The following is a 9,700-nucleotide window of genomic DNA, read 5'->3' on the forward strand; positions in this document are numbered from 1 at the left end:
TGTTGAATCTAGTTGCTTGGCCTCAGTGAAGAGAAATGGCTGTTCCCAGGTTGATTCATTCAAGATATCATGGGCATTTGTTTTAGGAAAAGTTGTCCTTAGAGGGTGACCATCACTGTGTTGGTTGTAGGGTTGGATGTTGAGTTTTTAGACACACAGAGAAGTTGGAACCCAGAGCATATAATTTTTTCTAACCTCTTAGGAAAAAATATTTCTTCATATTTTGTTCTCTTTCTCTGTCATGAAAGGAAATCTGCTTGCAGTAACACGCTATGATACTTTAAGGACTGTGCAGCCAAGCTGTTTAAAGCTTTATTTAGAAACTGTGGCCTGAAAACTATAAACTGAGCAGCACTTTAGGTACTGGCATTGCTCTTTAAACCCCATATATTTAATTTCTCTTAAATTTCCTGTATTTTTGCAAGAAACTATTTAGGAGGTTTAGAATTTTGCTTATCACCTGTGTTTGCAGGGTCTGTCATTCATCTGGAAATGTAAAATCTGTACTGTTGGCCCACAACTTCAGGTATCATCTCTGAGTCATATGCTTTTCTTCTGGATACAGGAAGAAAGAGATTCATTGCATTGCAAGATTGAAAAAAGAGAAGGTGAAAAGAGTGCTCAGAAACTATGGGAATTGGGAACCAGGTAAGGGTTTGCAGGGATGAAGAAATAAAAGAACTTTTGCTATGACAAGAGAGCAACTGGTGCTGTACTGTAGTAACAAAACAAGTAATTAATATTGTATTAAAAGATGAACTGTTATTGCTGAAGGACATACCATTAAAAAAAAAAAAAAAAAAAGCAGCCTTGCTGCAGAAAATTGTGCTTGATACTGTGATGAATAACATCTCATAGGCAACAGGAAATGCACCCCATAGTAGGAAATATAGGAATTAGAGAGAAAGCACCACCTTGCATGGAGTTGGAGGCCACATCTCAGTGGGGACAAGTGGGAAGAGATGGAAGATTCCTTGATTTTGAAGTCTGCTTTCCTCTCCTGCACACCACAGTGCTGGTAAAGGATGCCATCCTGCTTTCCTGGCAGGTGCTGTCCAAAGCCTTCCCTGCTTGTCAGGGATGTCGAGGACACAGGCTTTGTCTGATTTCCCAGTGGGCAGCCCTGTATTTAAGGTGGGAATCTTGGCTCATAGGGAATGCAGGCAGCCACCTGTGGAAGTCACTGCGGTTTTCAGCGGCATTCTTCCACATTAACTAATCACGGCTTTAAAACAGCAGCAGCTGCTCCGAGGACGCATAGGCAGGTTCCAGCGGGGCTCTCGTGCTCTGCGGGCTCACACAGCCGAGCCGTGCCGAGCCGAGCCGACCCGAGGCGAGCCGTGCCGAGCCGTGCCGTGCCGAGCCGTGCCGAGCCGTGCCGTGCCGCGCCGCAGTGCCGAGGCGAGCCGTGCCGAGGCGAGCCGTGCCGAGGCGAGCCGTGCCGAGCACGGCCGTGCCGTGCCGAGCCGAGCCGAGCCGAGGCGAGCCGTGCCGTGCCGTGCCGTGCCGTGCCGTGCCGAGCCGAGCCGAGCCGAGGCGAGCCGTGCCGTGCCGTGCCGTGCCGTGCCGTGCCGCAGTGCCGAGCCGTGCCGAGCCGAGCCGAGCCTTGGCCGGGCTGGCAGCAGCCCCAGGCCCCGCTAGGTGTCCCCCGCCGTGTGCGCGGCGTGAGCGCAGCCGGAGCCGACGCGGCTGCCGCAGCATCTCGGCCCGGGCGGCGCTGGGGGCGTGGGTCACCCACCGGGAAATTTCCGCTCCCTTTGTTTCCAGCCCTGAGCCAAACTCGAGAGCCATTTCTCTAGCCTTGGGCTGTTAATGCAAAATAATGCTCGGATCCAAACTGCCCCGATTTTACTGCCCTCAAGCCTGTGGTGTGGCTGGAGCTTGTGGTGAAGCAGGAAATTCACTGGACTTTTGATTATTGCAATTTTTTTAAGCTGTGGAAGTGGTTTTCCAAGATGATGCTCAGAACAGAGTGGAGAACTGTTTGCCTTTTAAATGCTGCAAATAACTGATTATGTGTAAAAATGTCAGACCTGATTAAGAACTGGAAGTTAGACTTTTGGAAGAATGCTTCAGATTGGGATTTGCCACCATTTTTCATGTGTGTGGTCACAGATCCAATTCCCCGTTACCAAGCTTTGCCCATGGTTCAGGTGTGCAATTTGTTCTTCAACTGCCTTTATAGTGAATACAGTGCACCTTTGAGTACTGATCTGGCTATGATGGTCAATACATGTTACTCTTCTGCAGCTGAGGAAAAGCCAGTTAATGGAGATAGATCATATCTGTTCAGTCCGAACAGATGCTGAATAGAATGTTCAGATGCAGTTGCTAAACACTGCACATTTTTGGAAACAAAGCATATGATCTTAAAACTAAAGCTATGGGCAGCTTGCAAACCAGGGTTTCAAAAAAGCAGTCTAGTGCAATAGCTAATGTTTCTCTACTCTGAAATATTAGGTGATGGTCAAGAAGACTGAAAAAAGTACCCTAATACTATTGTGCCATCATTCAAAAGAAGCAGAAGATAATGTCTTGTTAAATGTGGCTAATAAAGACTAGACAGCTTCACATGTGTTTTGGGCAGATGCTAGAACTGCGGAAACAAGAGTGAGTCAATGACTGCTAAAGAAGGGCAGCCTCATTCAATGGCAATACTTCTATAACTTGATTTTCTCTGTCTTAATTTTTTGCTAATGAAATTAGGGCAATGTAAAATTTAGTCATGTAGTTTTGTTCTTTTAGTTCAGATCTAAGTACTTAGCCTTATTAGGCAGATCATGGAGACAAATGTGGAAAGCAGTCATTCTCCTATTAAGATGGGTCTGTAGAGGAGGTGGGATGGGTTGAACTTTGGAGACACTGGTCCTCCACTAGGATGACTGTAGAGACATTCTGGGCTAGAAGTCCAGCTCCTAGATGGATACAGCCAAATGAGCTGAATCCTTCCTCAAGCATATGCACATAAAATTACAAGTACTACAGAGGTATGATGACTGAAATAGTAAGAAAAACAGCCAAATATTTAAAAGCAAAAGTAAACATTCTTGAACTTTAGTAGTGAGGATAATTTTCTACTGAAAGAAATTTCTCAAAGGTGTTGATGGAACCTCCACCCTTGAAAATCCTGATAATGTTTTTGTTAAGACTGGATGTTCTTCTAAAAGCCAACTCAAAAGTTCAAGAGCTCAAGAGTTCAACTCAATATGAAAAAGGAATTAATTCCTGAAAACTTTATGCTAGGAAAGAAGTCAGATGGCAAACTCTTCTGCTCCTAGAGTCCAGATACAAGCAAGAAAGATGATACAGCAAGAAAAATACTAAGACTGGACTGGAATGATAGCTTGAACAGAAATGAGTGAAAAATTATATGTCTTTTGCTGAGGTTGTCATTAAAAAACATAGTAAGTGTTCTCCACATACCAATGCCATGCTCTTTACCATCCAAAAAAGGACACAGGTGTACTCAACCACAGGCATTTAACACAGAAACACAGCTCTTGAATACCAGATGTGCATTTAGAAACACCATGCAAGAGAATTAGGATGTCCATTGGGAATTACTGTGGCTTTTCTTCCTGCTAAACGAATATCTGTGAAGCTTTAAACCTGAAGAGACATTCCTGTCCCTGTGTTTTATACAGCAGGAGTTCACTGGTGTAGCATGGGCCGGGGAAATTTGCACACAGTCAGAAGCTGAGATATTTTTCTGGTTTTCCAGCTTGTCAGAGCTCAATACACTACAGCAAAATTTGTAAAAGTCTTCTTTGGACAGCAAATGGGGACATATAACCATCTTTGTTCAGCTTTGCTGAACATCCTAGGTAAGGCATGAGGCAGCTGCTTTTCCCTGGCCAGGGGTTGTTCCTGTGAGTGAATGTGTTGCTCACTGACTGCATTTGTAGAAGTCACCTGGCAGAATATTCATCAGATTAGTCTGGTGGGAACAAAGTGATGTGTCTCTATTGCTACATTGCACCATGTATTGTATCACTCTCATGTTATCTCATATCATTCTGGTACCTGGTGGCCTCACTGAGAAGGAAAATGTCACTGTGCCCGGCATGTACCTTCCTTGAAAAGCAGAGGAGGAAAGGTGGTATTGTCAGGGAAGCAGGGAAAGAAAATTCAAATGTCCCCATGGGACGTTAAACCAGTAGGAATAAGTAACTGGAGTGAAGATTTCTCACAGGAAGAGACTGTCTTACAGAGATACTGAAAGGAAAGTGCTAGGACACAGCTGACCTCAGAGATATTCCTAACTGCACCCCTTTCTGAGTCTTCCAGGGATCAGGAGGTTCATTGCTATCTTAAAAATGAGAAAACCAGAAAGTGTAAGCAGAGGGATTCAAAACAGAACCCCTGTTCATTCCAAACAAGGAGTTTTCTATGCTGAGCACTTGGGGTTTGAATGGCTCTGTTGCTCTGCCTGCGAAGAGAAGAGCAAGTGAATGAAGCTGCTAATGGAGAGCCTTGTTTTGGCTGGGCTGCAAAACCCATTAAAACAGCAGAGCCAAGACAGTGACAATATTTTGGCATGCTTTTGCAGTGTTCAAAGTGACCCTATATATCATTTTATGTGTTTATTTTTCTATATGTGTAGAGTCACCTCAATGACTTGGCATGCTTTCTAGTTATGCCAGCCAAACCAGACCTTTTCTATTTGGCTCCACCTTCAAACTTTCTGGCATGTTGACTTCTACAAGGAAAGATGGCTGGCAGAGGAGTCTTTGGCCTCAGCCAGGATGTAGTGACTTTTTTTGCTGCAGCCATAGGTCACAGAAAGAAAAAATCTGTGTTTATTTCTACATAGAAGATAAAGACAGTAAAGACAAGAGGAAAAAGGGCTAAGCAGGAAACAGTAGAGTAGGCATTACTTTTTAAACCAAATAATGTGTGAAGTTTTTAAACATAACAGCACAAAACTGCATATAGCTTAAAGCTGTCTAATGAAACCAGTTAGTAGAACAGTCTCACCTGAAAGGAAGTGTAAGAACCCTCAGAGATTCACCTTCAGCTTCATGATCAACTAATACTACATTATGGGTGTAATATTTAATGCTTATGGCTTGCTTGTGTACTCACTTTGCAGGGGCTCAGCAGTCACAAGCTGTACAGTGTTTTAGTGAAGCATCGTCTCAGACCCTGCATAAAAAACAGAAACAGAGACGGTGTAGAGATATCCAAAATGAGACAATGCTTTTGAGGACTGGAAAGTCTAATTGTCAGAAGAGCTTAGTAGCTCCTATCTCATTGACAAAGATACCTTTCATGGCCATGAGAGCGTGTTTGAAAGAACTACACCATGAGGAAAGAGAGTGGAAAATGTTATGCTGGGAACTCATGCTTCATCTGTAATCACATTTTACTCTGACATGGGGATGATCTTGTCAGGCTGATATGAGAAAAATGTCTTCCAGGACCTTGTGAAACAGGGAACTTGATTTCCTGAAGCACAAAGCAGTGAGATGATATGATGATTGGTTGGATAAAAAAAAAATTAAAGTATGCATCTCCTTCTCAGCAGCAGGCTGGGATACTGAACATCTTACTTACAGATCTATGCAGTATCTTTCTGAATCTGCTGCTTGCAGACAAGCTCCCATGGACAGTTCTTGTAGGAATAATGATTTGAGTGAGCTGCCCAATATTCTCAATGGAATAAGTTGCCATATTATTAGCACACTAGAATGAACTGAATGCAGCAAGGACTACTGTCCTGTGGTGGAGGGCTATTCTCGCATACTTCATGATCTGAAAAAGACAACACTTTAAAACCAGGTTTCATATAGAACAACAACAATAAAAAAAAAGAGGCAATAAGGATTACAGTGCTAGAAATTCACAGGTTTAAGGCATTTTAAAATGAAGGCTGATAGAGATAGGGGCATCTGTTATTGAAGCTCAAAACATTTGATTTGGGAAGAATAGGATGATGTGTATCACTCCACTGAATCTTCTTGTGAATCAATATTTTTAAAATATTTATAATGGCATTTTAATATGATTCATTTAATATTTGTGGTATCAAAGATAGCCTTCAGATAGCTCTGAAAAGTTGTAATACATTGCTAAAAATGGCCATGTGTTTGCACTGACTTTAAGAAAATATTTTGTCAATTTATAAGCAACTATAAGCAATTAAACAACAACATAAAGGAATTAATCAGAAGACACACAAGGGTTATCTGTTGTTCATTTCTGAATTACAGAACTGTTTTCTGGAAGGGACTGCTGGCAGTCATCTGGGTCAACTTTGCTGTGAAGGTGAACTATTGTTTACACCAGGTCAGAATGGAGAGAGCTGCCTTCCACTGTGGACTGAAAAAACCAAATACTGATAGGATATTCTGGTGGAATCCAGTTCTACAACGGCAGATTACTAGTTTAACACTAATTTTGTGAGGTGAAGGTATGTGGTTATTACATATGATCTAAATTAAAATGTAAGTCTGATTGCAGTACAGGAAAGATAATTGCTTTGCTCCCCCTCTGGACTATGAATAAAAAACATATCCTGACATATTCTAACCACTTTTCAGCTGTTGTGAATTGTTTGGCTTTCCACAAAAACATTGCTAATAATTTTTTACCATCATTCCCTAATTGTACCTAAAAGTATGCAAATAGAATACATTGATACAAAATCTCTCAAATACCTGCTTTGCCAACACAAAATGTACCCTGTTATGGTTTAGTGTGGCATAAGATGTGGACACCACCCTGGTAAGGAGCAGAGATAATGCCACTTGGCTGAGCTGTGCTCGGCACAGCTGTGCTGTGCCTGCTTACAGTCTGGGCAAACAGAAGGGAAAAATGTCAGCTTAAACTTCAGCAGGTATTTTAGGTCAGCAGATGCTAAAATTTCTTATCCCTTTAAAGACGTGGGCTGATAAAGCTGGCAATTGTGATGAGATACTCATCTAGTAAACCTTGGCATTGTGTTTATTGTGTAGAAGCTGAAAAGTCAATAGCAGGCTGTGAGGACAATTTTGTAACTGCTTTAATACTGGCCTTAGCTGCAACATCTGTCCTGCCACCAGCATTTTAGTGAGGAGAGAAACAGAGCAGAACATGGTTCTGTGCCACCCATCCCATCCCCTACACAGCAGCTCTTGGTTCCACTGCTTTTCTTGTCCCCTTTGCTGCTGGGTCCTTCTCGCACCATGTCAACACTTTGAGAACTGGCATGGCATGAGCCTCATTGATGGGTCTGGCTTGTGCACATACAAGTGCTACAGATGTGTTTGAGTTTGTATTTACTAGCAAGATGGCCATAAGGCAGATGTTTGAGAGGAGTGCCTGCCAGCAGGTTACAGAAAAAGAGAGCAAGTGTGTTCATTTGGATCATGGATGCAATTTACATTCTCGATCCTTCAGTGTGTTCTGCTGTCCATCACAAGGATCCAACTGAAGCCAAAATATTTCCTTTCACCTCTCTGTTGCTTGATTTGCAGTAAGTACTGGAGCTCTTTCTTTCCTCCATACCTGCCTGGAGGATTAGATAGGGAGCAATGATGCAGGCAGCAGATGTCCAAGCACCTGCAGCAAGGTCTTGACTGTCAGCATGGCACTACAAGAACTAATTGTTTGTAAATGTGATAATGTTTGTAAATGTGTACTCAGAGGACACCACCCAGTGCTGTCTTCTCTTCCTGGGCTGTAACAGCATATCTGAGCTCCTCTGGCTGCTGGGCAGGGGTGAGATGATGAGCACTGGACTCAGCCTCAGAGTGACAAACAGAAAAGGAGCTGTAGCGTCTTTGAGTGACTTCACTGCATGCAAACCTGAGGGCTTTGCAGCATGGTTAAGCAAGGAATATGGCCGGTCTGGTGTTTTAATGGAGACAAATAAATTAACTAGTTATGTAACCCACTACTACAGTATGCGTTTGACAGAATAAAATGAACTGCATCAGTTTAATCCACCTGTGGATCTAGGCAATAGTTTTCAGGATCGCAGCAAACCACTCTGAAGATGGTTCAGATATAGTGTCAAACAGAATTTGGCCCAGTGACTGTAACCAAAGTCAGAATGTTTATTACCAGTTAATTTGTACACATGCCTGTGGCTCTTATTCTTGGAAACAACCTCCCTGAGTGACTGTGAAATGCTGCTATTTCTGCTGCAAAAGTACATTTTTCCTGTGGTAGACCAACTCATCTTGGAAGCTGCTCAGCTGGTGTAGCTGTTTGTTAAATGTTCTTTATTCGTGTGTAGGAACTTCTGGAATAATGTGATAGACAGTGTAGTCATATGGCACCTGCATCCACTTTATTGTAGCTGTAGGACTGGGGATCAAGTTCAGTTTGGGTTCAAGCAAATTCTGCTGCTAGAAGGAAATGTCCTTGTCATATACAGGTCTTGTTCTTATCCCACAGAATGAAGACAGGGAACTGAATTTGTGATACTATTTTAAACCATCAGGAAGAAGCAAATAACTGGTCTGCAATTTCCGGACACATTCTACTGGGAGCTTTTTAAGGCTATTTGAGCATTTTGAACTACATTGTTTCCCCCTGAGCCGAAAAATTCTTCCCTGCCATTCTGCACCTTCTATTGATCATGGTTCAAAGATCAAAGTAAAGTGCATTTTCTGAGAAGCAAAGGTTAAAGTAATTCACAAAGTTACTTGACTACTGAGAGTACAGGGGCAAGCATTTGGGCAGCAAACACAGTCTAGAGTCCTTGTGTCCTACTGCCTATCCATCCCCTGGCATCTGCTCCAAAAATCTGTTTGCTTTTGCAAGAACTGCATCGTGCATTAAAGAACCAGCACAGGGGCTCAAAAACACTGGAAAAATTCACTAGGTGTGAATTCCATAGACCTCTTTATAAGTATGGCATTTTTCCTGCATTCACAAATAGAGCAGTTATCCCTCTTCCCTGCTTGTTAGTGGAGGGAGGATTTTGTCCCTCGAGTTTAATTAAGGACCAAAAGTCATGGCTTTATTTATTGATAAGCCTTTCCAGGGTGCCCATCTCTGTAATATCTGAGGCCACTCAAGCCGTGACCCTGCTGCATTCCTTGGGAGGCAGGGAAAAGTCTCAGGGGTTTATTGCTGCTGCCTGGGAGCTCACCCATCACTAACTGTAATAGTGCTAAGTGTGCAACCTGCTGGTACCAGAGTCACCACTGGCAGTGGAGGTGGAGTGATTATAACAGTATTTGACTTGGTATGATATGAGACACTATACTTAGAAAACAGTCAGAGGGAAATTCGATGGAAGAGACAATAAGGCAGAAGCTGTTAATCCCTTTAGCTGTGTATGGTGATTGGTATAGAAGCTTATATACCTACCTGAATGTACTTGAGAGAGAATCACAGATTCACAAATTCACAGACTCACAGAATCACAGAATGGGTCAGGTTGGAGCAGACCACAGTGGGTCATCTAGTCCAACCTCCCTGTTCAAGCAGGGTCATCCCAGAGCACATGGCACAGAGTTGTGTCCAGACTGTTCTTGAATATTTCCAGTGAGGGAGAGTCCACAATCTCTCTGGGAAACCTGTTCCAGTGCTCCACCTGCACAAGTAAAGTAAGTTTTTCCTCATGTTCAGGTGGAGCTTCCTGTGCATCAGTTTCTGCCCATTGCCTCTTGTCCTATTGCTTGGCCCTGAGAAGAGCCTCCTCCATCCTCTTGACACCCTCCCTTCAGAGACTGATAGACATTGATGAGGTCCCCTCTCAGTCATC

General features: G+C 43.0%; 1 long non-coding RNA gene across 1 annotated transcript in view; it reads left to right on the top strand.

The window, feature by feature from the left end:
* Positions 1-9,604, top strand: part of LOC116453880 — a 54,135-nt gene extending 44,531 nt beyond the window's left edge. The window contains exons 3-4 of the long non-coding RNA XR_004243957.1: positions 566-648; positions 6,213-9,604. This is a non-coding gene — a long non-coding RNA (uncharacterized LOC116453880). The remainder of the gene's footprint in view (positions 1-565; positions 649-6,212) is intronic.
* Positions 9,605-9,700: the final 96 nt, after the last annotated feature.

Source organism: Corvus moneduloides, chromosome 1 (genome assembly GCF_009650955.1).
Source record: "Corvus moneduloides isolate bCorMon1 chromosome 1, bCorMon1.pri, whole genome shotgun sequence".
In the NCBI taxonomy this organism is placed as follows: Eukaryota; Metazoa; Chordata; class Aves; order Passeriformes; family Corvidae; genus Corvus; species Corvus moneduloides.